Source organism: Gopherus evgoodei, unplaced genomic scaffold, assembly GCF_007399415.2.
Source record: "Gopherus evgoodei ecotype Sinaloan lineage unplaced genomic scaffold, rGopEvg1_v1.p scaffold_33_arrow_ctg1, whole genome shotgun sequence".
NCBI lineage: Eukaryota > Metazoa > Chordata > Testudines > Testudinidae > Gopherus > Gopherus evgoodei.
The window spans coordinates 5083478-5089535 of record NW_022060005.1 but is presented as its reverse complement, the minus strand read 5'-3'; the positions used below and the strand labels follow the sequence as shown (position 1 = coordinate 5089535).

The following is a 6058-nucleotide window of genomic DNA, read 5'->3' as shown; positions in this document are numbered from 1 at the left end:
AGGCCTTACCAGGTGCCAAGTAGAGCAGGACAATTACCTCCCGTGTCTTACATATAACACTCTTTTTAATATACCCCAAATGATATCAATCTTTTTCACAACGACATCATGTTGACTCATATTCCATTTGTGATCCACTCTAGTCCCAAGATCCTTTTCAGCACTGCCACCACCTAGCCAGTGATTCCCCATTTTAAAAACATCAATCTTGATTTGAAATTTGTCAGTGATAGAATTGACAATAGTAATTATTAATAAAGGAAGTTAGATATTCAAAGGGGATTAATGGAGCTGGGCACTCCTCTCCTGTTGAAAGCTAATGGGATTTAGACACATAAATCCAGTAGGTTCTTTTGAATATTCCAGTTTATCTGGATAATGAGAGCACGTACTTACTTTGTAATAGATCAAACAATATGAATGATAGAAACTCACCTTCCTCACGCTATAGACCATTCATCACCTGCTGATGATGAGACTCCACCATGAGCAGGTCATTTGAGAATTCTCCTCTATAGCGCCTTGCAGACTTTCCTCTGAATCAGGTGGTACTGGCCACTGTCAGGGACAGAATACAGGACTGAATGTTCAAAATGACTGACCCAGTTAGACAGTTCCTGTGATAAGCAGATGCTGTCAAAAAAAATTGTGGTAAATGTTGCACCCACATCAACTCATATGCATTTTATTTAGTTTTAATTACTCATTATTAAAGCTGGTCAAAAATGAAAATTATATTTTTGTGGGGAACGTCATTCTTTTGTTTTCATTGAAACATCCCATAATATTGCTTTTGGATAGGGAGTTGGCAAAAAGATGAAACTGGAGACTAAAAAGTGTTTGGTTTTCAATAACCTTCTCTAGTAAAAATTCTACTTTATGGTAAATATGTTCTAGTTTTTGGAAAAGATTTCTGATTTTGAAAACTTTCCCCAAAAAACCTGAAAAAATATACAAAAAAGTTTTTCATCTCCAGGTTCTTATAAAAACAGAGCCAAAAACAGCTTCCCCCCACCGACAAACCAAATGCCATAGAAAAATTAATTCAAAATGAATTTTTTTTCATACCACAATTATATTCAATGACAAGCAATTTTTCTTAAAAAGGTTGTTTTGACAGGAAAATATTTTTGAGCATCTTCACTAATTATGAATTATCCTCCAAGTTGTAATTATTATCCCCATTGGACGGCTGACAAACTGAGGAATGGAGCAGTGAAGGGACTGAACAAAGTCATGGGAATGGTTGGGATCAGATCTCAGGACTCCTTGACCCTTAGCTTTTTAATAATTAATTATCTGAAAGTTGCACCTGATATGAGAGGTCCATTATATTAGGTAAGACACAGTGTCCGCCGTAGGGACAGGCAAAGGGTGGGAAGGAAAAGACAGCCCCAGGGATTGACTTTCCCAAGGTAGCACAGCAGGTCAGTGGCAGGACTAAGAATTGATGCCAGACGTCTGGAGTACAGTCCTGTGTGCCCACAGTATTTGCTTCACAATCTTTCCTCTAGACCCTGCTGCCTCATTGTAATTCTGATTATTTTAGTTTCTGGAATCTCTTCAGGGAAGTAGAGGGCAAGAGAAATTAATTGTTGCCTCTGGGCTGTTGAGGGCTCCAGGGAGTGAGTCTCACAAGCCCTTAGAAAACAGACATGGATAAATCACCTTCCCGCATCACCAAGATTTTTGACACACAGCTCACCTGCAGACAGCACAGATCTCAGTGTACTTCCAGCAGCTCAATCTCAGTGCGGTGGGGGAACGGCCTCTCACAATACAGTGTTACTGGTATTAGATAGAGAGATTGGTCGATACAGAAGAGTGTATGGAGCTATAGAGAGAGAGGGATACCAATTGCAGTGTGTAGCTGGAGGAGAAAAGACATCTCAGTACATCCACACAGACCAACACCGTAAGTTTGCTCTTGCAATAAAATATATTTGGGAGTTACAGAGTGGGTCTTTAATAACAAAATTGTAAATGACAATACATGTTTTTTTCAGTTTCACTCTTAGCTCAATTTGACCATGGGAAACCGAAGTAGTCCAAAGCAGTTACCTTAGGAAAGACAGCAGAATATCCATGCCTTGGTTTCCTTCTCTTGGGAGTGGGGGAATTGATCAAATAGACACACATATTTTTTTAGAATGGATTGAGCAGTTTATATTAAAATTGTGACAAATACTATCATTTCTTTGTTACTTTTCTCTCTATATACATTAGTTTGTTGTTATTGCTCTCTGTACTTTTCTCTCTCAATTAGCTTGTTTTTACTTCTCTATCTGTCAGTTTGTGTTAGTTCTGTGTTTCTTTCTCACTCTGTATCTGTTCTTTACTTATTTGTGTGTGTCTGTTAGTTTGTTGTTATATCTATCTATCTACTTACCTACCAACCTATCTACATCAGATTTTGTCTAGTTCTAAGTTTATTGTCACTTCTGTCTTTTAGGCATTGAGTCTAGAGAGTTAGAGTAGTGGGGACTAGAAGTGAGGACTCCTTGGTTCTATCCTCAGCTCTGGGAAGGTAGCGAGGTTTAGTGCAGGGGCTGGCAAACTTTTTGGCCTGAGGGCCGCATCGAGTTTCACAAATTGTATGGAAAGCCTGGCCACCACTCCTATCTGCCTCCTGCAGACTTCTGCCCCATTCACCGCCCCCATTCACTGACGGCCCCCCTGGAATCCCTGCCCCATCCAACCCCCCCTTCTCCCTGTCCCCTGACTGCCCTTGAAACCTCTGTCTCTGACTGCCCCCTGCTGCCCCATCCAACCCCTCCTCCTTCCTGACTGCCCCCCGGGACACCTGCCCCCATTCATCCATCTATTTCCCTTCTAACCTCCCTGCTCCCTATCCAGACTCCTGCCACTGACCACCACCCCAAACTCTCCAACCTCTATCCAACTGCCCCTCCACCGCTTCCTACCCCCTTACTGTACTCCCTGGAGCACTGTTGACTGGCAGTGCTACAGCCGCGCTGCCCAGCTAAAGCTGGGCTACGCAGCTGCCGCTGCCACCACACAGCTCAGAGCACCAGGTCAGACTGGGCACTGCAGATGCACTGCCCCAGGAGCTCACAGCCCCGCTGCCCAGACCATTTCTCCAGGGGATAAGGGACAGAAGGTGAGGGGCCGGGGCCTAGCCTCCTGGGCCAGGAGCTCAGTGGCCAGGCTGGACAGTCCCAAGGGCCGGATGTGGCCTGAGGCCGTATTTTGCCCACCAGTGGCTTAGTGGGTAAGAGTAGTGGGGACTGAGAGCCAGGAATCCTGAGTTCTATGTGTGGCCCTGGGCAGAAATTCTGTCAAGGGTGGAGAGGAGAGGAGCCAGAACTGAGGGGTTCTATTTCTGTCTCTCATAAGTACTCTGGGGCAAGGCACCCTTCATAACATAAAGCTGAGTGGTTAGGGCACTCGGCTGGCCTGTGACAGACTCAGGTTCAATCCTTCCCTCTGACTGATGATGAGAAAGGATTTGAATTCCTACTTTACAGGAGAGTGTCTCGACTCCCAGTCCCCTTCTCTAACCACTATATCAGACTGCATCTCAGCCTCTCCACTGCCATCAGGAATGACTGCTGTGAGTGACAGTGGAAAGCCATTGGGCCAGCAAACATGTGTGAGAGATTCTCCTATGTGGGGCACTCACCTGGTGTTTGTAAGAGCCAAGTCCCTGCTCCAGTGACTATTTAATTATTGATACATAGTGGAGCAGCTTCAACAGGAGAGACTGAGACAGTCTCATTTCAGAACAATTTCTGTTAGAATTTCAGCAAGAACAGGGGATGGGGCGTCAGGATTCCTGGGCTTTATTTCTGACTTGAGTTCACTGTGTAAATATGGCTGGCTGGGTTCAGTCACCTCCATGAGAGATTCTGCTCCAATTTAGAGCAGTATAAATGGGGAGTAATTCCATGGCATGCAGTGAAATTACCTCACATTCACAGCAGTGCCCCTGACAGCAGAATCTAGCCAGGCAGTCCCCCGATTCACCTCGGTATACTGAGGGTAGTAACATTTATACACCGTTATCCAGAGTTCACCCATCTCTGGGTGACAGAGGTATACAAATACCTCAAAAGCAATTTTCCTATTTCTCCTCTCTATCACCCTGGTGTAAATTAGGAGTAACTCTATTGGAGTCCATGGTGCTGTTTTCCCCATCCTCATTCCCATATTACACCAATCCTCACAAGCTAAGGGTCTGACTGAAGGAAATTAAGGTGGTTTTCACAAAAGGAGAGTTATTTCACTGATCTAATCCTGGCCTTGCTCTTGTCCCCACCTCTGACACCATCATGCGATGTCCTGAGAAAGAAAATGTCCAACCACAACACCGTGACTGAGTTCCTTCTCCTGGGATTCTCTGACATTTGGGAGCTGCAGATTTTGTACTTTGTGGTGTTTCTAGTGATTTACCTGGCAGCCCTGAAGGAGAATCTTCTTATCTTCATGGCTATAGCCTTTGACAACCACCTTCACATCCCCATGTATTTCTTCCTGATGAATCTGTCCATCCTAGACCTTGGCTCCATCTCAGTCATTGTCCCCAAATCCATGGCCAACTCCCTTATGAACACCAGGTCCATTTCCTATGCTGGATGTGTTGCCCAAGTCTTTTTCCTCCTCTTCCTGGTGGGAGCAGATTTTTTCCTTCTCACCATCATGGCATATGACCTATATGTCGCCATCTGCCAACCACTGTGCTATGAGACAATAATGAACAGCAGAGCTTGTGTTCAAATGGCAGCTGGTGCCTGGATCAGTGGGTTTCTCTACTCTGTACTACATACCAGGAACACGTTTGCATTGACGTTCTATGGAGACAACATGGTAGATCAGTTTTTCAGTGAGATTCCCCCAGCTACTCAGGCTTGCCTGCTCTGACTCATATCTCAGTGAAGTTAGGGTTCTTGTCTTTAGTGCATGTTTACTCTTAGGCTGCTTTGTTTTTATCATTGTGTCATATGTTCAGATCTTCAAATCAGCGCTCCGAATACCTTCTGAGCAGGGCCGGCATAAAGCCTTCTCCACCTGCCTTCCTCACCTCACTGTGGTCTCCTTGTTTGTTTTCAATGGGGCCTTTGCCTACCTGAAACCCACCTAAAGCTCCCCATCTGCTCTGGATCTTGTGATGGCTGTTCTCTATTCTGTTTTGCCACCAATCATGAATCCAGTTATCTACAGCATGAGGAACAAGGAGATGAAAGCTGCCCTGAGGAGACTGACTGGGTGTAGGTAATTCACCAAGAATTCATTTCTGTCTTTATCTAATAAAAGTTTGCTTACTTAGTATCTGTTCTTTGAATGTCAGTTATTTCCATGATCACACAGCTTGAACACAAACAGGTCTGATACTGATCTCAGTTGCATCAATGCAAATCCAGATTAACTTCGCTGATGTCACTGCTGCTCGAGTGATTTATATCTGTAGAAAATCTGGTCCAGTTGTGGAGTTAAATGGGTGTAAATTGTGTGCGCAAAAGGAATCAGACTTTCATTCTGTGCTAAAATAATATATGTTACACTGCTTGGCGATGTGCACCCATTCCATGGGCACTGAAAACAATGATGAGAGTTGTCTTGTCTGTGTGCATAAATCAGGAGTGGCTTCATTGGAACCAGAGGAGTGAGACTGGTGTAAGACTAGGGTAGGTGAAAAGACATTCTAGGTAGATCTTCAGGAAATTAGTGTAGTTCTCTTGATTCTGATGGCTCTATACAATTTGCAGCATCTGTGGATCTGACCTACTGCATCCAATGGAGCTGTATATCCATTGCCACAACCTGAGGACTGGGCCCATTGTGTTATAAACCACCATTTGTGGTCTAACCACTAGAGGGTGACACGGAGCCAGACTGTTAGCCTGACTCACGTGTACATTTGGCCGTGTGAGAAATGGAGAGACTGGCTAGAAATTTCCAAGGAGGTTTCTAACCACCAGCAGGGCAATGTTCTGGAGCAGCCTCTCAATAGGAGTTGTGGGAGGGAAACAACTGAATTAGTTTGAAGAGCAAGATGGACACATATCTGAGTGGGATTGTATGATGGGGCTGCTTGTGA

The 6058-nt window shown here is 44.4% G+C and overlaps 1 pseudogene; it reads left to right on the top strand.

Annotated features, from left to right (window-relative positions):
• The first annotated feature begins 4446 nt into the window (after positions 1–4446).
• On the top strand, positions 4447–5236 carry LOC115641135 (annotated as a pseudogene).
• The last annotated feature ends 822 nt before the right edge of the window (positions 5237–6058 follow it).